At 42.7% G+C, this 24,426-nt stretch overlaps 1 protein-coding gene across 3 annotated transcripts in view; it reads left to right on the top strand.

The window, feature by feature from the left end:
* The window catches only part of LOC126285311 (UDP-glycosyltransferase UGT5-like), a 126,700-nt gene that overhangs the window by 17,491 nt on the left and 84,783 nt on the right, over positions 1–24,426 (top strand). The window contains exons 2-3 of one of the 3 annotated variants that reach the window (XM_049984608.1): positions 9,619–9,875; positions 13,968–14,224. The exons of 1 other annotated variant lie outside the window; for it this stretch is intronic. The gene's annotated coding sequence lies outside the window, so the exon portion shown is untranslated. The remainder of the gene's footprint in view (positions 1–9,618; positions 9,876–13,967; positions 14,225–24,426) is intronic. One more of the 3 variants, XM_049984610.1, reaches the window with a different exon arrangement.

Here is a 24,426-nt window from a genome sequence, read left to right as displayed (position 1 = left end):
TTCTACAAATTAAAATTAACCGACAGGAAATATGAAAATTGTTCGAGTGGACGCCAATCACTGATAAAGAAATACTTTACGAATAAAAAAAGTAATGACGAAAACAAATGGTATCTAACACCATGAAGCTAAGGAGTAACAGTTATGCCGCAGTCAGGGGAGGTGCGACATATTATAGTAGACAGGGATTAATTCACCCAAATAGATGACATTGGTGGTCCTCATACTTGTTGCTTTTATCAATTTTTTCACATCAACAGGTATGGTTCTCGTATACGACGGACATGCAATACAAGCAAATTGTTACATAAAGAAATCACAGGACAGAGATCACTGTCCTCAGCGACATTTAGCGTGTCATTTTAGTGCACTGTTTGTATAGACGTCGTTGTAGATACTTTAAATCTGACGAAAAAACTAAATACCTCTGTTCAAAGTCCAGCATTACATGTTGAAGACTCAGCATTACGCTGCTGTTTTGGATGCTAGTGTCTGGCGATAACGAGAGTACTGTGTCATCCTTAGAAGACTAAACTGTCAGAGTGAACCGCAATTTGTGCTTACATAAATTTCGGTATATCAAGGGGCCTTCTAATTTGTCAAAGATATGCCAGAAACTCGACTATAGAAATCAAGTTAACCATGCAGCACTGCAAACAGAATATTTCACCTGCATCAGTCTGACAACTCGCCCGCCGCATATGGGGAGTTGAATTTAATGTGTCGAAGACTACATCTTGGCTAGCGATTAAGTCCAGATGCAATATCTGGAGGTAGGACATGTTTTCTTTAAATTTTACTTATCAAAGGAATCTGGTCTCCACTTGAAAGCAAATGTATAGGAAAATAAGATACATATTAATACTTTGTACTTTATACATTTTAGCCAATAGAGGTTTGAAGAAAAGGAATAAAATCACTTCCCACTAAACGAAACTATTTCATGTGCAACTTCAGGGGAACAAAGAATCCGACTTTTTATGATATAACACCATGTACTATTACGAAGGAGTGTCGAAACTTCAATCATCACCTAGAAAAAATAAAGTTATTTGCTTCCAGGTACACACCTGCAGCCCTTATACACTGTGAAATCCGCGCGCCTCTGGTTCGGTGCAGGGTGGAAGTCTTTGGCCAGGGACACAGACGATTCTGTGACGATCTTTGATGTGAATTTATTGACCTCTATTATCCGGTGGAGAGTTGTAGGACTCCCCTTAACAGGTCAGGCGTGCATTACACGCACCAAGCTACTACTACGGTAGCTAAGGAAGTACATACACATGTGTGTTTTTTAAGTTGAAGAACTCGGCCGGCAGCACCAATAAGACACGTTCCAATTTCGGGCAGGGAAGAATGCTTTCTTCCTTAATTGAAGAAAACAACACCCATCACGTCATGTCGTACAGAGGAAATGCTAATATAGTGTTAGTTAACTGCAGGAGCAATACGGAAAGCCCACAAACTAGTGTTGCTTACGAATTGCAACAATGTCCACATACACTATGTCATCAAAAGTATCCGGACACCCCAGAAAACATAGGTTTTTCATATTGGGTGCATTGTGCTGCCACCTACTGCCAGGTACTCCATATCAGAGACCTCAGTAGTCATTAGACATCGTGGGACAGCTAAATGAGGCGCTCTGCGCAACTCACGAATTTCGAACGTGGTCAGGTGATTGAGTGTCACTTGTCTCATACGTCTTTACACGAGATTTCCACTGTCTTAAGCATCCCTAGGTTCATTGTTTCCGATGTGATAGTGGAAACGTGAAGGAACACGTACAGCACGAAAGCGTACAGGCCGACCTCGTCTGTTGACAGTCAGAGACCGCCGACAGTTGAAGACGGTCGTAATGTGTAATAGGCAGACATCTATCCTCACACATTCCAAACTGCATCAGAAGCCACTACAAGTACTATGACAGTTAGGTGGAGGTGAGGAAACTTGGATTTCATGGTCGAGCGGCTGCTCGTAAGCACACATCACGCCGGTAAATGCCAAACGACACCTCGCTTGGTGTAAGGAGCGTAAATATTGGGCGATTGAACAGTGGAAAACATTGTGTGTAGTGACGAATCACGGTACGGAATGTGGCGATCCGATGGCAGGATGTGGTATTGCAAATGCCTGGTGAACGTCATCTGCAAGTGCATGTAGTGCCAACAGTAAAATTCGGAGGCGGTGGTGGTATTGTGTGGTTGTGTTTTTCATGGAGGGGGCTGGCACTCGTTGTTTGGCGTGGCACTATCACAGCACAGGCTTACATTGCTTCCCGCTATTGAAGAGCAATTCGGCGCTGGTGACTGAATCTTTCAACACGATCGAGCACCTGTTCATAATGCACGGCCTGTGATGGAGTGGTTACACGACAATAAAATCCCTGTAATGGACTGTCCTGCACAGTGTCCTGACTTGAATCTAAAGAACATCTTTGGAATGATTACAAAACTCCGACTTTGTGCCAGGCCTCACCGACGAGCGTCGGTATCTCTCCTCAGAGCAGCACTCCGTGGAGAATGGACTGCCATTCCCCAAGAAACCTTCCAGCACCTAATTGAATGTATGCCTGCGAGAGTGGAAGTTGTCATCAAGGCTAAGGGAGGACCAAAACCATACTGAATTCCAACATAACCGATGCAGGGCGCCACGAACTTGCAAGTCATTTTGAGCCGGGTGTCCGGATCCTTTTGATCACGTAGTGTAGTAATAGGGGCAGAAAACTAGCCGAAACCAATTATTAGTAGCAATGAAATTCTAAATTCAGATTGGGACATGTCGCAAATACATGTTGAACTGCAGTGGTTCAGAATGGTTCAAATGGCTCTGAGCACTATGGGACTCAACTGCTGTGGTCATTAGTCCCCTAGAACTTAGAACTACTTAAACCTAACTAACCTAAAGACAACACACACATCCATGCCCGAGGCAGGATTCGAACCTGCGACCGTAGCAGTCTCACGGTTCCGGACTGCGCGCCTAGAACCGCGAGACCACCGCGGCCGGCTAACGGCAGTGGTAGAGACGTGTTTATAGCCTTAAAAAACACGATAACATCCAATGCGATCAGTAGAAATTCCGACTGCGAAATGATCTGGATGAAGAAAGGTGCTAAAGGTGGATAAAATATGGTATGGACTCCCAGCCTCAGGAGCAATTTAACATCTGAAGGGAAACTGAGAATATTTAGCAAAATTTTCGACCACGTTATAGTATTAGGTGGAGAGTTCAACTTATCAGCTATAGACTGGAAGATTCAAGTCATCATGGCGTACAGGAATTATGTGAAACTGCTCGAAATGTCTTACCTGAAAATTATCTTCAGCAGATAGACACGTGACGTGAAAATGACGTGTTAGGTATCCTGATCACAAAGATGGTCGAACTTTTCGAATTAGAGTAGAGCAGAGTGAATAAGCGATCATGAAGTCGGACAGCTTCAGTCAGTAAGGTTGCAAGTAGGAACGTAAAGAATAGTAGGAAGATATCTCTGCTTATCAAGAGCGACAATAAACAGAGTTCAGATTATCTGAGCACTCAATATGAAAACCTCAGCTCCAGGACCGGGAATGCTGAGCTGAGCATCAATGGACAAAGTTACAGTGTTGTACATTATACCTTAGACAAATGTGAGGGAAGCGTAACATCCGCCGTGGTTCGACAGCCGTGTTAGAAAGTTCCTACGAAAGAAAAAGAGAGCTTAAGTGCAAATTTAAGAGCGACCGAAAAGTCACAAACAAAAAGTGAACGATGCTATAATCTGGGTAAGGAGACACACATGGGAGCGATCAACGAATTCTAAAGTAAAATTCTGTCTACCGACATGACAGAAAGTTCTAAGAACTTTCGTTCTCATGTTACATCATTAGATGGATAGAACCTATCTGTCCGGACACACTGTAACCACAATGGTATCGAAACAGAGGATCACACCGTAAAGGCCGCAATATTAAGCATCTTTTTTGCAAAACTGCTTAAATGAGTAAGACCGCACTGTAGTTCCTTCATCAAATCCTCATACGAATGTGAAAATGACATATCAAAATAACTGACCACATAGTAGAAAAGCAACTGAAGTCTCAACAGAGGGAAAGGGATCGGACCTGATGGGATACCAGTAACACTAAATAGAGCATGCGAAAGAACTTGCTACTCGTCTAGTAGCAGTGTACGGTTGGTTGCTGGAGGAGCGGAGCGTTCCAAGTGACTGGGAAAATACAGTTTGTTCCCGCTTTCTAGAAAGGTCATGGAAATGACACAAAAGTGTAGTCCTATATCTGCGACGTCGGCCTGTTCTAGAATTTTGAACTTGTTTTGTGCTCGCGTATTATGACACTTATGGAGATCGAAAATCTCCTCTGTAGGAATCAACATGACATAAGAAACCCAGGAAAGGAGCAAAATTTACTTTCATAGATAAATACTATGGAGATCGAGTTACAGTTTACTAACTTGTGGTTGGTATATAGATTAATATCAAGGTTCAAAGTGGTTCAAATGGCTCTGAGCACTATGGTACTCAACTGCTGTGGTCATCAGTCCCCTAGAACTTAGAACTACTTAAACCTAACTAACCTAAGGACATCACACACATCCATGCCCGAGGCAGGATTCGAACCTGCGACCGTAGCAGTCCCACGGTTCCGGACTGCGCGCCTAGAACCGCGAGACCACCGCGGCCGATTAATATCAAGACACAGTGTAGTAAAAGGTTAATATTGTAGGGCAAAACAATGTGACTGTTTGGCCTTTTATTTACCAGATAAGTGCTAGATAAATTTCGGAGTGCGCATCAAGATAGCCGTCGAATGAATACACATTTAGAGCAATTTTGTTTAGAAGAAAACTGAGTCATTAGCTGCGGGCTATATAAATTTTTATTTTAAAGTAGTTATAAGAAGCTGTAATACTAACACCTATGACGCAGAATGAGTATGTGCGATTGATATTTCAGTGTCACTAAACTTAAGATTCTTGATACAAGGTTCTACTGTCATACAAACAATAGTTTTTTTATGTCAAACCAAACACATTCAAGCATCTTTGAGCCGCCATCAGCGGGTATTCTACATTCAAATCTTATTTTTTACCTCATTAATTAATTTATTCTTTTACTTTATCTCTTTAAGATTTACTCGCGTCGACCACTGATGATGGCATAAAGGTGCTGAAACAAGTTTGGATTTAGATAGAAAAATTATTGTTTACATAACAAGTGGACCTAATATCTATTAATTTTATTTGCAAAGACAGCCACCGCAATAGTAGCTAAACCAAATTATGAATATTTACCGAAGGTAAAACTTTTGGTCCCAGAAAGTAAGAACGGAATAATTTTGTTCCATAAATATTTCATGCTGTAATAAATTGCTAATTTGCTGTTTGCTGTGGCTGCAAATACGATATATGTCGAGACATATTACTTTGACGTACGTTCTAGGAAGCCATAAAATATATCAGAGACACTAACACCATCACGTTAAGTAGAAAACCTGAACGTTTTCCCGTAAAAATAAAAAATCAAGCAAAACGGCATACTGGCTGTATCACTTGTTGCAAAGAAGCGGAATACCCTTGCATGTATGTCTTCAAAGCCTTAGGTTCATTCCTGATATCGAATGCTAATTATTAAGTAGCCTTTGAAACACGTGTTCACAATCCACAATACTTCTGAACCCGATCTGTCTATTCTGGCGATGTACTGTCACTCAAAAATACGCAGATCGACATGCCACACCACAGTCATGTATCGTTTGGAGACAATGTATGTTGCCGACAAAAATTCTGTTGTGTTCACTTGAACTTCCAGTCCATAGACATTCCTTCTCTACGGACTGCGGAGAGTGGATAACGCGAGACGTTTAGCGAGAAATTGGCAGCCGGCCGTAAGCGTCGTACTCCGCGCCAAGGTCAAGCCAGTAGGGAAGGAAGTCACAGCGAACCTGATGAGCGGGTCAAGGCACCGCATGACGTCACAGGCGTCAGTTCAACAGCTTTACAAATAGGCGAGAGCTGATAAAGCACACATTCTAGAGGTCGAAGCCTGCAAACAGTGACCTTGCAGCAGTTAAGGTCACTTACAGTCTGCAGAAGGAATACATTGTCTACCAGACCCGAAACAAATTAGCCATTCTCTTTTTCCATCCGTGAGATGCGTGCTTTCGTCGAAATCGGCAGCTTCGTTTTTGCAGTTTATAGCTTCCATGTATTTAGCGCAGGATCAATATTCTTATATATAAAATCCTCGTGTCACAGTGTTAGTTACCATACTCCTCCGAAACGGCTCGATCGATTCTGATGAAATTTTACATGCATATTCGGTAGGTCTGAGAATCGGTCCTGGTCTATTTTTCATACCCCTAAGTGATAAGGGTGGTCCACCCCAAAAAAATTCTTATTTTGTGGGCACAACTTTTTATTTTATTTTTTTATGATGTGGCATTACAAAATACACGCAACCCTAAATTTTCACCCTTCTACCACGCACCCCCATTTTTAATAGCGATTTTAGTAAGTTCATAATTTTCAACCCTGGTCGATAAATGATCAATTATCACTTGATCTGTTATCCCCGCCAGCTGTCTACTTGTGATAGTCTTTAATTATTCGATAGATAGGTAATTGAAGAAAACGTACCAAAAGCAACGACTCTAATATCCCACTTTTAATCAACGTAACTAGACCGAGAAGTTTAACTAGGTAGCACGCGTCATTCGTCAAACCGACATTTAAACCTAGCGCACACGCATCGATTTTTATCGTACGGAAATATATTGTACGATCAAATTCTTTTAGTGGAACAAAAAAGTTCCTATGCTCTCCTTTGGTCCTCTAAAAGAATTTGATAGTATAATATATTTACGTACGATAAAAATCGATGCGTATGCGCTTGCCCTTATTCATAATCCTGGCGAACACGTTTCGACACGAAATTGCCGCTATGTTTGTATGCCCATAGACGAGCCGTGTACCGGCTGCAATTGTTAAATCCGCGCGATCTACCGTAGAAACGCCAGAACTAATAGTGGCCCATACTGCCGGACTTCCCCCTAAGCCTTTTCTCACTCATTACATTGTTATTGTTTGTGTCACTTGCTCCTGCCATCAACGGCTGTTGTGTTACACGTGTACGTTGTGTTACACTTACACATTTTTCTTATAGACTGGAAATACTTTATATGGCAAAACAACGTATGCCGGGTCAGCTCTAACATATAAAGATTTTCAGGGGCGGAACGAAGTTCGCTGGGTATAGGTAGTTTTTTCAATATTTGCCTCCGTTTGTCTTACGAAACTACGAACGATCTGGCAGTCGACGATACGTTGAAATGTTCTATTTTTACGCAACTACATTTATTGTGGTATATTTTGCGAAAGCTTGCCGCTACTTTATGAGGAGAGGGGGAGAGAGGTTTGAGTACATAACATCCCAATTCGTGTGTATTTACATTTCTATTATTGTCTTATTTATTTTTCACTTTTCTGCATTTCTTGCAAGAATAGTTGATTTTGTTAGTTTAACATTTATCACTCTAAAAATCACTCATACTGTTGATTATTTTCTTTTTTAAAAAAATGTTCTCTAATAATTTAATCACATTATTCGTTGGACAGCGAGGGTAGGAACATGTATCAAGTACTATTGATATATTACATGACCTTGTGAACGAAGAGGGTTAATACTGCTGACTTTGCACGCGTGATGTAACAGTTTCACAAAATGGGCAACGGAAAATAGTGACAAGTCACGCAATACAAAAAGCGATGTTATATATTTAAAATCCGAACCACACATCGCATTATGTTTTATTCTATGCTGTTCTACTTATTTATCGTATCGAAATTTAAATGTCCCCTGAAAATGACACGCTTCTCCTCAATATTTGTGAATAAAAAAGGATGTCCTCTATACTATGATCTGGACGTGTTTGTAAGAGGACTGGTATTATACACTTATGATCGCACGGTGGTTGCGGTAAACCATATGCTGGCATTAGCCTCCTACTGGTTTTATACGCTAACAGACATGCTTTGACCAGACCTGCTTTGCTCGAGTATCATGTCGTTTTTGGAAACCCAGAATCTACTCTGTAGCAATCAACATGGATTCCGGAAACAGCGATCGTGTGAGACCCAACTCGCTTTATTTGTTCATGAGACCCAGAAAATATTAGATACAGGCTCCCAGGTAGATGCTATTTTCCTTGGCTTCCGGAAGGCGTTCGATACAGTTCCGCACTGTCGCCTGATAAAGTAAGAGCCTACGGAATATCAGACCAGCTGTGTGACTGGATTGAAGAGTTTTTAGCAAATAGAACACAGCATGTTGTTATCGATGGAGAGACGTCTACAGACGCTAAGGTAACCTCTGGCGTGCCACAGGGGAGTGTTGTGGGACCATTGCTTTTCACAATATATATAAATGACCTAGTAGATAGTGTAGGAAGTTCCATGCGGCTTTTCGCGGATGATGCTGTAGTATACAGAGAAGTTGCAGCATTAGAAAATTGTAGCGAAATGCAGGAAGATCTGCAGCGGATAGGCACTTGGTGTACGGAGTGGCAACTGACCCTTAACATAGACAAATGCAATGTATTGCAACTACATAGAAAGAAGGATCCTTTATTGTATGATTATATTATAGCGGAACAAACACTGGTAGCAGTTACTTCTGTAAAATATCTGGGAGTATGCGTGCGGAACGATTTGAAGTGGAATGATCATATAAAATTAATTGTTGGTATGACGGGTACCAGGCTGAGATTCATTGGGAGAGTCCTTTTTTGCCGGCCGCGGTGGTCTCACGGTACTAGACGCGCAGTCCGGAACCGTGCGACTGCTACGGTCGCAGGTTCGAATCCTGCCAAGGGCATGGATGTTTGTGATGTCCGTAGGTTAGTTAGGTTTAAGTATTTCTAAGTTCTACGGGACTGATGACCACAGCTGTTAAGTCCCATAGTGCTCAGAGCAAATTTGAACCATTTTTGGAGTGCTTAGAAAATGTAGTCCATCAACAAAGGAGGTGGCTTACAAAACACTCATTCGACCTATATTTGAGTATTGTTCATCAGTGTGGGATCCTTACCAGATCGGGTTACGGAGATGTTTAGCAAACTCAAGTGCCAGACTCTGCAAGACAGGCGCTCTGCATCGCGGTGCAGCTTGCTCGCCAGGTTTCGAGAGGGTGCGTTTCTGGATGAGGTATCGAACAGATTGCTTCCCCCAACTTATACCTCCCGCGGAGATCACGAATGTAAAATTAGAGAGACTCGAGCGCGCACGGAGGCTTTCAGACAGTCGTTCTTCCCGCGAACCATACGCGACTGGAACAGAAAATGGAAGTAATGACAGTGGCACGTAAAGTGCCCTCCGCCACACACCGTTGGGTGGCTTGCGGAGTATGAATGTAGATGTAGATGTTTGGATATTTCCAAACTACGTTTAGTAGCGATGTTGATGTAATTAACACGGTTCTTAGGTACCAGCTATAGTGTAAACATTGCAGTTATTTTAATAGCACTAATATTTTAATAATTTAGTAAAAAATGTGTATTTTTTAAATATTGTAACGTTTTCACATTAACTGAAAAGAAAATTTTCTGTTTGTTACTGTAGATCTGAGGATGTCATCTAGTGCATCGAAACCTTTTATCATGTGGTTGTTATTGCATTATATTGCGATCAAGACTATAAAATTTATAAAAAATAATACTGGTCGCTGCTGCTCCCTCAACTGACAATATCAGATCTTACAAAGAATATGAATAGTTTTGTGAGCACAAAGGATTTCTACAATTTCCATCGTCCCAGAAACATCAAGATTTCACGTAAATCTGTAATAAAAAGCCAAAAACTGGAAATGGTTCCTCAAGGTGATTTAGAGTACATTCTGAAGGAGATTCACAAATCACTCATACATGTTTCTTTGATTACACGTTCATTTATGTTGCTATACAACACAGTGAGCTGCAAAAGCTTTAAAATATTTCTCTGTCGCTGAAGGAAAAACTGCCAACAGACTGCCCTAAGGCAATAAGTGACGTTTGCCCGACATATCGCGACTGTAAGCACTAAAAGCTAAAAGATAAAAATGTTTACTTCAAATAACTTAGAAGAATGCAGACAAGCGAAGGAAACCGCCAATACAGGCGCATTTCCAAGGCAAAACTGCAGCAAGTAAGCATAGTGCAGGGGAATTTGAAACCTCGGTTCGCATAGAAATTCGCAGACTGTGATCACTTGCGCCACCACGGGCAAAATATGACCGACGTAAGAAGTTATCGATAGTGGAAATTCATAACAGTGGCTGACGTAGAAGTAACTTCGCCCTCTGTCTTTCTGACAAGGGAGAGAGAGCAGAATTTAAGCAAGAACCAACGACCCTTACTTGTATGTTTACTTACTAATTTAATTTCAGGTGCTTCCTTTATAACACTACCCCATCCGCTGGAAGTTCATGCCAGAATCTGAATGTTGGTATATTCCAAGGGATAACCGGTGCCGAGACAATGTTCTGCAACAGCAGATTTGCTCAGCTCTTGTAAGCGTGTGTGACGCTTTGTATGCTCGGTACACCGCTCCTCCAGAGTTCTGACACGTCACAACTGTAGTGAATATGATAGAAGCCCACCTTACGCAAATCATGATCATCCTTTACGGGTCTTAAAAGGATCCTAGCCTTAGATGGTGGACTAAGAAAACAAATTTCACATCATGTCTCCACAAAATACGACCTATCTCATTCAAAATGCTCCCTACGTAAGGCGATAATGACGTAGAATTTGGTGCCACCTCGATATTATCATCATTCACCTGGTGCAAGGTTGGTCGACAGCCCAAATCACGTCTAAGCCGCCTTTCACTATAACCATTCCGATGAAAGGCGACATCGTGATGTACCCTGTGAACCAAGGTACGGAGTACGTCTTCACACTAAAGCGCATGGTGACAACTATCTGCCTGTAGATACAAGTCAGTGTGGATAGGCTTCCTATAAACGGAATGTCCCGACGTACCATCAGCCTACCTCCTGACCAACTCATCAAGCAAGTAAGGGTAGCCATCCTTTTCCAATTCTATCGTGAAACAAATATTCGGATGGTTGAATTCAGGTGTTCTAACAAGTCGTTGTAATTCTCACTACCATGTTGTCAAACAACAGAAACGTTGTCTAAATAACTTAAGAAAAACACGCAGGCTTAAAAGCTGCCTTCGCCAAGGCACTTTCATGGAAGTCTTCCATAAAGAAATCAGCCAAAATAAATGAAAAGAGGCTTCTCATGGCAGGTCCATTTGTCTGCTCATAGTACTGCTCATTGAATAAAAAGTAAGGTGAAGTCAACGTACGTCGAAATTGGTCTGTTAATTCAACAACAAACGTAATCCTACTTAACCGTAACGAATCAGGCAGAGGAATATGAGTGAAGAGAGAGAGACCACTTCAAAACTTACTAGAAGATCAGAGTCATTCAAACGCAGTCCCTCTAACCGACGTAAGAAATCCGCCGAGTTCTTAATGTGAGCTCAACAAGGTAGCAAGATGTTTTACTCCACGGAGATTCTGGAATTCACTTCCAGCTTTTGGTATAGTGCTATTAAGGAAACAGTTAAAATTAAACTAGAAAGTAACCTCACAAACAGAGATGAACTTTTTTTACTAAAATCTGATTGGAATCTTGCTTTCTCCTTTGCCAAAAGACAGTGGCAGTGCAGTAAAGTTCACTTTATCTCACCCGTTACCTATTAATTTTCACTATCGATAATTTCTGACGTCTGTCATTTTTGACTATGTGTTAACACTAATGTTTACAGTGCTTCCGTTCTTGCGTGCGCATGTGCGAGTGTTTTATGTTTCCGGAACTGATCTGTAAACGGAGATCTAAATTCCCTTGCACAATGCTTATTTGTTACAGTTTTGCTTTGAAAATGACAAGGTGGCTAAATGTCAAAAAATATCGGTTGTTGTCAACGACTTAACCCACCTTCATTCCCGTTATTTGTTTGAACATTATATACGGTTGGAAGAACTCAGGTCTCACAAGAGTGTATACATTTTCAAAACACATCGCAGAAAGGCGAACTAGTAAGAGAAAGTGCTGCACTTTCACTTAAAATCTGAAGGACCTCCCATGAGAAAGAAAAAAAAAAGAATGATGAGAAAAAATGTTCTACAGACTCGAGGGGTGGGGGTAAAAAGCAATATAGGGGTTCGTTAGGGAGGATGTCATGGATATGAAAGAGGGTGTTGGAGTGGATGGTAGGAAGACAGAAGGTGATAAGACAGGGGGTGAGGAGGAGTTAGGTGTGTTTGTAGGGTAGTGGTGTCAAGAGGAAAGAGAATGGAAGAAATGTAGAAGAAAAAGAAGGAAAAATCGTTTATGTTTATGGGACAGGTCAGTAAGAGCTAAAATCGGGGCAAATATTGTATGGGAGAGGGATTTTTTGAAATTGCCTTGGGGTAAGATATAGAGTGTGTAGGTTTAGGGACAGTCGGATGTGGTTTTAAAGTTCGCAGCAGCATACCAACAGGGTTATTGGAATCTAGTTTGTGGTTAGTGTAGGATATGCAGAGCTGTTCAGTGTGAGCGAGAAGTATTAAAAATTTGGTTACGTGGTAGAAACTCCAGGTAGGAGAAGGTAAATGGATGTGTAAAGGGAAGCACAGTGCTTGATGTTTCGTGATTTGGAGGGACTTACAGAAGTCGGTGGGGCAGATAGCATGGATGGTGATGGACTGAATTAAGCTTTTGTATGTGTGGAGGATAGGGGAAGACGCAAGATTACCTGGGTTTTGGAGGTTGATCTTAAGGAACCATTGGTTGTATCAGGAAGTTAACTGACTGAGGTGGATTTCGAAGTATCTTTGAGATTTCTGTAGTGTCACGTAGAGAGCGAGGAAACACGTGTAATTAGCATACTGAAGGTAGTGGACTCGTAGAGGTGGTTTGGACATATCAGTAGTACAGAGAAGATAAAAGGAGAGGAGGGAGGACAGAGACTTGGAATGGAAGCGATACCAGATAACACGGAGGAGGTGGTGTTAGGTCAGGTGTAGATACATACATCAGAAGGGGATGGATTTGAAGACCTTGCGACCCAGTGAGGTGAGGCAGATGGGGTGGTAGGAGAAGGAATCAGTGAGAAATTGGTGCTGTTTGAGGATAAGTAGGATTCTGGAGGTTCTCCACAGTTCTGGTTTGTACACTATAGAGGTCATAGTTGTATCACGTGTTGCAAGAGTGACTAGAAAGGAGAGGTGGCATTCATTCTTTGACGTGTCGATAGTTAATGCGGGCGTGAGCAGGGAAGTGTTATATTTTCGGTGAAGAACATGTTCTTCTGTCGTGTGTTGTGATTGGTGTATTTAATTCCGGTTGTATGTTATCCAAGTGCTGGATCCTGGGAGCCAGGATTGTTATCTGTGCACTAATGGATTGTAGGGAACAGAAGGTAATCAAACTGGGAGTCATCAGGAGATGCGAATATATTGGAAGGATAAGATGCAAAGTGTTCAGCTTTGTTGGTATTGTTAGATAAAAGACGTTTGCTGTGGAAAAGCTGGTACCGAGGGACGAAATTACTGCCAGTAAGTCGATGGAATTCTTTCCAGTGTTCGGAAGAGTTAATTGGGAGTGTAGCATTGAGTATGTTACAGTGAGAGGCAAAACTATTGCCCAGCCCAAATAATTTAGTGTCCAAGAACTGAGAGCATTGCCCATGCCCAAAATTCAGAAGTGCCAGTGTTCCCAACTCTGGCTGTCTATGGAACTTCAGCTTGGTGTCTACATCCTCAAATAGAAGCATTATAATAGTTGGTGTACAGTATACGTCGAGATTCATTGCAATGTAACTCATTGTATCATTTCTTTTGAAAATCCTTATTCAAGCACGTAGCAACGGTTGAAATATAAGAAATCAGCTACTGTAGAATTACTGCAACGACAAGCTTTTCACTTCTGTTTCAGTGGCTGGCTGGCTGGCAGCACGGCAGCTTGGCGTGCTCGGTCAGAAAGTTATCTGCCCTCCGTAATTAGGAGAACAACTTAGTGAATGAATCAGTAACGAATTTGAAAGGATGTCATGGGATATCCTCCCCGAATAAATTTAAGGAACAAGATGAGAAAACAACAGGAAGAAGTGGATAGGCTGAGGGGTTACGAACAAAAAGGACGAGCGTTCAAATCTGACTGGAGCCAACTGTTTGTTATGCAGAGCTGTGCAGGTAACTTTTTAAACCTACATTCGCTATAAATTGTACAATTGTAGGTTTTTCTTAGTTCCGTATTCTTTCAGAAGATTCCATTTTATAATAGTCTACTCTTTAAACAAACATATAAAAGGTCGTAATAAAAATGGGTGCATTTATTTGTAATTACTTCGACCGCCACCTGGTGTCCAGAGTTGTTACCTAAGAGAAACGGATCAGCTGACTGATAGTCCTTAAATGTGGTTTACATAAGCGAGTGGATGTACCTTCCAATATATGTTGTTTCCAGTTTAATATTCATACTGCAAATACGGTAGGCCTACTTGACCGTTACGCAAAGAAGACGAACATAATCTTTCTTGGAGGGTAATATTTATCTGACCTCCCATAAAAATACAAATAATCTTCCTTGCAGGTGATATTCACCTAACCTCCTATGAAAAGGTAAATACAGTAGCAAGTCGATCTGTATTTTGAAATTAATGTTGTTGTCCTCATAACTATGTAGGCCTTTTACAGAAAGCTGGAATCAAATCAAATGAAGAGTAGCTTCAGTATTTTGTTCATATTCCATTGGCATCAGAAACAGCTTAAATCTTTCCAGGCATAGAATTGACAAGTCAATGGAAAAAGTCCTCTTCCTTGGCAAATCTCTCCGAAGAAGAATGAACCAAATCCCATAGGGCATTCATAGTTCCCATAGAAGGGTCTGGCCAATTGTCCCGCGGAGTCTTCTTAGCTTGAGCCCATATGTGCTCTATAGGATTGAGATCAGGTGACTTTGGAAGCCACGGAAGGCACTGAGTAATATCCTCCCTCCTCTGAAACCGGTTCTGAATCCTAATGCTAGTGTGTGATGGATGATTGTCATGTTGGTAAGTGGCACGTCCTTCGGGGTGCCAAAGTCGAGTCCAGGGATGATTACATTTCCGAGGAAACGTTCATAGCATGCAGAACTGAAGTTGCCTTGGATACGTTCTACAGTTGCTGCACCCATGTAAGACTCCAGACCTAACATTTCACACTTATGCAACCGTTTCCAGCACGTGTGGCCACGAAGCGCGTGTCATATCGTTGCCCATCTGTGCGATAAACAAGAGCAGGGCCTCTGCTCGTGGGATCAGTTGTGCACTCGTCGGAACAAAATTACTTTTATCCAGTCGGCACCTTCCAGGAACTCACAATTGCTAGTCTAGCCATGTCTTGTCCGTCAGACAATGGATCCTTGATAAGTGCACGACGGGACCTGATTCCAAGGTCCTTTAATCTTCTGAGAGAAGCTGTCGTCGAGCGGTCGAAATGTAAAGCTCTTCTTAGTTCCAGGATGAGTTACAGAGGACCATTCTGGATCACCCTTACCAATTCTTCATCTTTTCTCCGTGTCTTTTCTCGTGGTCTTCCATGCATCGGACGTCTCGCCACCTCACTGTTACCCTGAAATCTTCTAATCCAACACCATAATGACATAGTGCCTCAAATGCACTAACATCGTTTCCAAAAAGAGCGATTATTCGCTCGCGAACGTTCACATTAGACATTTTGAAGTAGACCTATGACGTATGCCAATCAGCTGATCAGTTCCTCTTAGCTGAAATACCGAAGCAATACATCATCGAACACCAAGTTATATGACCTGCCGCACCAATCATTTCCTAAGATATTCCACGTCACGTTTCACTGTCATCCAACAAGTTTCCGCATCCCATCGTCTTCCTGTAGACGTCTTCTATTCCTTGTTCCCTGGGCCTACATATGTACCTTCATCAAGTATTTTGCCTCAAATTCTGTTGTCCATTTCTTATGTCCTAATATGTCAAACAAATTCCGTATTTGTCTTCCCAATTTCATTAAAGATTTTCATTCACTAATTTATTTTATTTTTAGGACTTGATTTCCGGTATTTTCGTCTCGATGTCCCTCTTCCGTACCCACATTTTCGTCCTTTCTAGTACTCGTTTAGATTTTTTACGCAGTGTCTAGCTCTTACATCTATAGAATAACACACTTAACACAAGGGATCTACCAAATCCTCCTGATCAACTAAAGCCCTCTTATCAATCAAATCCCCCCACCTTCAGAATGGTTACTCTTTAAATATCAAAATTATTTTACATCATCTGTGGCTTTTTAGTGTTCCGTTTTTAATAATTTTTTGCTCATTTCTATCATCGATCGAGGTGATACATTTGTTAAGAGTCGAAAGAAAGGAAGATCGGGATTTAATGTTCCGTCGACGACAAAGCCATTAGAAGTGGAGCACAACCTCTTTTAGGACAAGGATGCGGAAGGACACCAAAGGTGTCGCTTTCAGAGGAACCGTTCCGCAACTTGTATAAGTGATTGATGGAAACCACGTGAAACCTAAATGTGGACGACCAGACGGGAATGTAGACAGCATTAAGACAGTTGACTCGTATTCATGAGTTGTACATATAAAAGCCCCGACTGACCTCTCAGAAATAAGTTGTTTTTTCGTAGTTTCGTGAATGACTTAATGAAAATACCAGAATGGTTCGTTTGAAAATAGCGCTACCGGTTTCCTCCCTATTTTGTATTAACAGAGCTGAAACTCATTCTCTGGTGATCTTGACGTCCCCGGATTAATAACACTAGTTTCCCTTCTTTTACTACACCTGTGGTCACACTCTCATCTTCTTGTTCATATTCCCTATCTGCCCGAAGCAAAGGAATGAACAAAAAATTTGAAATGCTCTGCTTTTCTATAGCGTAATTCCTTTTTCCTGTGTCTTAAAATGTCAACCTTTTCTCCAATAACTTGCTGAACGAGTGTAACGAAAGGGGGAATCACTGTGCGACTCTTTACTTGATTTTAGCTTAATATTTCACCTTCATTAATACTCACTGTGCATTCATTCTTATAGAGGTAAACGCATACATTTTCTTTCCAGTCAGTTCTATTCTCCGTATATATTAAAACATTTTTTACAGTGTTTAAAACAACATACCGAGCGAGGTGGCGCAGTGGTAGCACTCTGGACTCGCATTCTGGAGGACAACGGTTCAATCCTGCGTCCGGCCATCCTGATTTAGGTTTTCCGTGATTTTCCTAAATCGCTTCAGGCAAATGCTGGGATGGTTCCTTTGAAAGGGCACTGCCGACTTCCTTCCCCATCCTCCCCTAATCCGATGAGACCGATGACATCGCTGTTTGGTCTCTTACCCCAAACAATCCAATAAAACAATATTTCCAAATCACATGAAATGTACGGAATTATACCTATTCTTCACTTCAGTATCATCTGAAACGCTTGAACTGCTTCCATAGTTCCCATGATGCACCTAATACCCCACTAATTTTCCATTATGAAAAGTTCTAACTTACTTTTCCTTCAGTGATGTAGCTTATGGGTCAACAGAAATTTTCTACATTCGTAATTCCTGGGTGTTTCACCATGTATCCTTTTTTTCAGAAGTCAATTGTTTTCTAGATCTATCCCATAAAAAGGAGAGAGAGAATCTAAAAATGAGAAAATCTCTGTAGTGGCAGTTTTCCAAATCATGATTATTCGGAAGTTGGGATGAGTCGGGAATCAAGTATGTAAATCAGAGTTACATCTAGTAATGCTGAGACATTATAATTTCTACTGTAGATGGTCTGTTTTGTTAGATTTGTTTACCGGATGTGCTGGTAACCAGATGCCGAATCGTAGTTGGTAAGCGCACATGCTTGGTAACTGTCGACCATGTTTACTGTAACGTGATGCAGCAAATGATTTGGCGTTATGATCGGACTTCGCGAAGTAAATTTAGACTGAAAAGGTTCGACTCTTCTGAGGTTTGTAAATCTGCACGTGATTGGCGGGCATATCGATACGTCACCATACTAATCTCCTTCCAACTTAAGTTACACCGAAAAACAGAAATCTTGTTATCATTATTGACAAGGTGCTTTGAAAGTGAAACGTAGAAAAAGGTGCAAACTACAATTATTATTATTCAACTCCTTAAATATTAGTACAAGGATGCTTACATGTTAAGCTGATGTGAGAAAGAAGACTAAACGAGAAGTGATGTCAAATGTTAGGAGGCTAATCGTGCCTCACTTATTGACAAAAGAATGTCGTCATTCACATCAGCGATTCCTGTAGAAATGTAATAGCAGTATCTGTGTTAGCCATCGAAGAACTTACTAACAAGATCATTTTTAGGGCGGTTACATCTATAGAAATCATAAAACTGGCCATTCCATCTTTCTTGTGGCCTTCCTCTACTGTATTTCTCTATGGCTTTGAAATTATACATTTTTGTATATATGTTAGTGGCCATTCTGTCAACGTGGTTTAATCGTTTATCTAACGTGTTCCAGTTTCTTCCAGTATACTTTTCACACGTAATGTGAGTCTTTTATTTTCATTTCGGATGATATCACGTCTTGTCCATCCTTAAGTCCTACCTGAACTTTTCGTATTCGTTCTTCTATCAAACACTTTCCTCCATAGAGGATTGTATGGCTGCCATGCTTCTGCAAAATTTTATCATTGACTCAAAACTAGCTTTGCCATCTAAGTTGCTCTTAAATGTACCACACAATATAGAAAATGCCTGATATTGTCTACAGATAACAAATAAATACAACCTTTAAAGACATCGCTGTATTCCACAGCATTCTTTCCTAGACTTTTTCTCTTGTTAATGGCCTCGGTGAATGCTTATTTCTTAATTTTATGTGGAGATGTTTCAAAATTATATGTTTTTGTTATTAAGTACAGTTCTTCTATTGATTTGTAAATCAAGGTCCAATACTATTATAATTACTTGGTCATTTGCAAAGAGTGGACTCATATTAGTATTTTATATTACACTAAAAAAAACTCAAAGGCAAGAAAAAGGCGCATCACGAAAGAATTATCCGAATGGGTTAGAAATTTGGAAATGTGATGTACACGTACAGACAGAGAAATTATTACGACTCTGGAAAAATTGGATGATTTATTCAAAAGAGTGAGTTTCACAAATTGAGAGAGCCAATAACTTGATGGTCCACCTATAGGCCTTACGCAAACAGTTATTAGGCTTGAATTGATTGATAGAGTTGTTGAACTACTCATGAGGGATATCGTGCCAACTTCTGTCCAATTGGAGCACTGGATCGCCAACATACTGAATAAGTTGGCGGACCTTGCTCATAGTGGTCCAGATGTTGTCAACTGAGGAGAGATCCTGAGACGTTTACGGTAGGGTATGCCAAGCACAGAAGAGAAACAGTAGAGACTCGCTGTGCATGCGGCCAATATCTTGCTGAAAAGTGAGCCCAGGATGGCTTGGCATGAAGGGCAACACAAAACCGCATAGCATATCGTCAACGTACCGCTGTGTTGTAATGGTGCCACGGATGACAACCAAAGGGGTCCAGCTACGAAATTAAATGACACTCCAAATTTTTATTTATTTATTCGTGTCAAAAGCATCGTACATAAAATCAGAATGATTAACACGTACATATCAAGTATATAACAAATACAAAAAGAGTACAAAAGTAAACAGATATATATAAGCAGGGTCAAGCAGTAGGCACGTCCAGCGCTTCTGGGGTGGCCTTCATCAAATCCTTCATGGTGCAGGTGCTTGGGCACAACACACACAGCGGGACGTGGGTGGCGGTTTGAATGTGTCCACAGTCACACAGCGTCGGTTCATTTGAGAGGCCCCATTTGCGCATATTCTCTTTGTATCGCGTGTCACCAGACCGCAGCCCGTTAAGAGATTTCCATGTCGTCCATCCTTCCATATGGCCGGGAGGGAGTTCTTCGTTTGGGACTAACCATTCCCCAAGCTGCGCGCTTTCTTCTCGCCGCATTGCCAGCCTCACTTGTTGCGGTGTTTTCTGCCGTGTGCAGGAAGCTTTTTCTAGGTTTTAGTCGACGGCAGGCTGGCTGGTGTTTGTAGAGCGGGTGGGCATGGGAGGTCAACGCCTTTGTCTTTTCCTTCCTGGCCGCTACTTTCCTTCGAATATCTGGTGGGGCCACGCCTGCCAGACAGTACAATTTATCAGTCGGGGTTGGTCTCAGACAGCCTGTGATGATGCGGCAGGATTCATTAAGCGGTATGTCCACTTGCCTGGCGTGGCTAGAATTGTACCACACTGGGCACGCGTACTCCACTGCTGAATAGCACAAAGCAAGAGCTGTGGTTCTCACTATTCCAGGCTGTGCCAACCGTGCAGTGCCCATTAATTTGCGCACAATGTTGTTTATCGCGGATACTTTGTGTTTACTGTTCATGCAGTGCTTTTTATAGGTGAGTGCTCTATCCAAGGTGACACCTAAGTATTTTGGTGTTTCGCAATGTTCCAGGTGCACTCCTTCCCAGTTCAGTTGTAGTCTTCTTGCAGATTGTCTGTTCTTTAGGTGAAAGGCGCAGGTTTGGGTTTTCCCTGGGTTGGGTTTGAGATACACCCCTGGAAATGGAAAAAAGAACACATTGACACCTGTGTGTCAGACCCACCATACTTGCTCCGGACACTGCGAGAGGGCTGTACAAGCAATGATCACACGCACGGCACAGCGGACACACCAGGAACTGCAGTGTTGGCCGTCGAATGGCGCTAGCTGCGCAGCATTTGTGCACCGCCGCCGTCAGTGTCAGCCAGTTTGCCGTGGCATACGGAGCTCCATCGCAGTCTTTAACACTGGTAGCATGCCGCGACAGCGTGGACGTGAACCGTATGTGCAGTTGACGGACTTTGAGCGAGGGCGTATAGTGGGCATGCGGTAGGCCGGGTGGACGTACCGCCGAATTGCTCAACACGTGGGGCGTGAGGTCTCCACAGTACATCGAAGTTGTCGCCAGTGGTCGGCGGAAGTTGCACGTGCCCGTCGACCTGGGACCGGACCGCAGCGACGCACGCATGTACGCCAAGACCGTAGGATCCTACGCAGTGCCGTAGGGAACCGCACCGCCACTTCCCAGCAAATTAGGGACACTGTTGCTCCTGGGATATCGGCGAGGACCATTCGCAACCGTCTCCATGAAGCTGGGCTACGATCCCGCACACCGTTAGGCCGTCTTCCGCTCACGCCCCAACATCGTGCAGCCCACCTCCAGTGGTGTCGCGACAGGCGTGAATGGAGGGACGAATGGAGACGTGTCGTCTTCAGCGATGAGAGTCGCTTCTGCCTTGGTGCCAATGATGGTCGTATGCGTGTTTGGCGCCGTGCAGTTGAGCGCCACAATCAGGACTGCATACGACCGAGGCACACAGGGCCAACACCCGGCATTATGGTGTGGGGAGCGATCTCCTACACTGGCCGTACACCTCTGATGATCGTCGAGGGAACACTGAATAGTGCACGGTACATCCAAACCGTCATCGAACCCATCGTTCTACCATTCCTAGACCGGCAAGGGAACTTGCTGTTCCAACAGGACAATGCACGTCCGCATGTATCCCTTGCCACCCAACGTGCTCTAGAAGGTGTAAGTCAACTACCCTGGCCAGCAAGATCTCCGGATCTGTCCCCCATTGAGCATGTTTGGGACTGGATGAAGCGTCGTCTCACGCGGTCTGCACGTCCAGCACGAACGCTGGTCCAACTTAGGCGCCAGGTGGAAATGGCATGGCAAGCCGTTCCACAGGACTACATCCAGCATCTCTACGATCGTCTCCATGGGAGAATAGCAGCCTGCATTGCTGCGAAAGGTGGATATACACTGTACTAGTTCCGACATTGTGCATGCTCTGTTGCCTGTGTCTATGTGCTTGTGGTTCTGTCAGTGTGATCAAGTGATGTATCTGACCCCAGGAATGTGTCAATAAAGTTTCCCCTTCCTGGGACAATGAATTCACGGTGTTCTTATTTCAATTTCCAGGAGTGTAGTTCCCCTTATAGTAGGTGGCAAGCTGTTTGAGAGCTTCTGACAGATTCTGTTCAACAGTTTCAAATCTGTCTGCTTGAGCGGTAATGGCGCAATCATCTGCATATATGAAGCTTTCGATGCCTTGGAGGAGGGGCTGGCCATTACTATATATATTAAAAAGTGTTGGGGCCAGTACGCTTCCTTGGGGGAGGCCATTTTTCTGTATCCTCCACCGGCTTCTCTGTCCCTGAAAATCGACGAAGAATCTTCGATTCTGGAGTAGGTTTCCAATCAGTAAGATTAGTCTGTAGTCCCTACTCACTGCGTATATTTTCCCCAGGAGCAGTCGATGGTTGACTGTGTCGTAAGCTGCTGATAGATCTAGGAAGACAGCCCCGGTGATCTATCTGTTCTCGAACCCATCCTCTATGTGTTGCGTAAATTTTAGCACCTGTGACGTGCAGCATTTGCCCTGTCTGAAGCCTGCTTGTTGTGGGATCAGGAGGGGCTCGGTGGAGTCCGTGATTCTGTGGAGTATAATCCTTTCCAAAACCTTGTACATATGACATAGGAGAGAGATCGGCCTGTAGTTTTTGGGATTGTCAGGTTCTTTGCCTGGTTTTAGGATGGCAATGACTTGCGAATTTCTCCAGATTTTTGGAATTTTGCAGGATGTCATGCAGTTGTTCATCATATCGACTAGCAGGGCAGGCTTAATTGTATCCGAGAAGCGTTGCTGTATCGATCCCAGATGATCACTCGTGATTATTGAGTCGTATGGTGGACGAAAGTCGGTTTAGTGTCCTACCGCTGCCAGGGTGTCCCTGGACACGTCTTCGGCCTGGAATCTCATTGACTGGAATGAGATTGTCTTCAGTGGTGATTACCGTTTCCAACTGAACCCCGATGAGCAGCTGAGACAATGAGATCTTAGACATATCTGGAGAAGCTCCAGACAGCAATAGGATACCAGCCTGGCTTTTGCCCGTCATAACACCTGTCAACCAGGAGTGGTGATCTGGAGTGCCATTTATTTTCATAGCAGGCCCCATTTGGTTATCGTCCGCTGCACCTTTGCAGACAGCGGTACGTCGACGATATTCTACGCTTCGCTTTGTTGCCTTTCATGGCAAGCAATCCTGGGCGTACATTTCAGCAAGACAATGCGCGCTCCCACACGGCGGGAGCTGCTACCGATGTCTTCATGCTTGCCAAACCCTACCTTAGCCAGCAAAGTCGATGGAGCTCTCTCCAGTTGGGAGCTTTTAGTGCATTTTGGGCAGAGCCCTCCAACTTGCTCGGAATTCTGACAGTGCACTGCGCTGTAGTTAGTCACTACACGCATTAAGCACGGTGGTTACTCGTGAGCGTGGCAGCTTCTCGGGAGTAGGGCAGCGAGCAACTCGTGGCTCGAGCACAGGTGCTCACGAGCGAGGCGAGTCGGTCATACTCGTAACGGAAGGGAAATCGGCCAAGTATGGTAGTCACAGGCCTGCGACAAAAACTGCACGTTGCTGTGCATACGTTTCATGAATTCATTATTTCATCTCCGTAATAATTTGATCTTTGCTTTTTCCTGCTATCTTGTTTAGAAACAGCGTGAAAGTAGAAAACGGTCTCACGATTTCTTCGTTGAGCGTGTGCCAAGAAGTTAAACTTTTCCCTGCTATAATCAGTCTCAATTTATGAAGTCATTTCATAGTTTTTCAATGTTAACAATAACATTCTTTCTACTTAAATCAAAAGTAAGATGAAAACTGCTAGAGTAATAATGAATAGTCGAGTGGAATCAGTTAATGAAGTATAGGCTGAAAATAACGTAACACTGTACATGACATCTATGTGTCTAGAACGCAAAAATCTATTCGTAAGAGAAACTTCTGAATAGAAACCTGTATGTTACATTTATATTGTACACATGGAGGCTATTAACATAGATTATTTGTGTTCTATCTCGTATTATGTGATTGTCTTCATAAAATAACTTTCTTGTACATCTTATTGTTATGAATTAACAAAATTTCATTGACACGATATGGGTCGATACAGCAGCGCTTCTCGGAAACAATTAAGCCTGCCCTGCTAAAATCTCTTTCGCTTGCAGCGCTGCAAGCGGGGATTCAAAGGATTACTCTCACCGCTTTAAAGAGCTAGGGAAAGGCACAGGCTGTCCTTCCATCACGACAAAACGTTCTTGAAGTTATCACCTGGGGCGTCTATGTTCAAATAGTTCTCAAGTCCATCTTTACCTTTAGGCGTTGATAAACGCCAGATTTGGAAATTCTTTATGCGAGAGATAACGGGATCTAGTTTTTCTTCTTCCACAACTACACTATTTAGCTTCCGACGAAGACTTTGATACATGTTTTCTTTCGTCTGTTCAGTCAGTTCCAAGAGTT

The sequence above is a fragment of the Schistocerca gregaria genome, chromosome 8 (genome assembly GCF_023897955.1).
Source record: "Schistocerca gregaria isolate iqSchGreg1 chromosome 8, iqSchGreg1.2, whole genome shotgun sequence".
NCBI lineage: Eukaryota > Metazoa > Arthropoda > Insecta > Orthoptera > Acrididae > Schistocerca > Schistocerca gregaria.
This window is presented reverse-complemented; position numbering and strand designations above follow the sequence as displayed.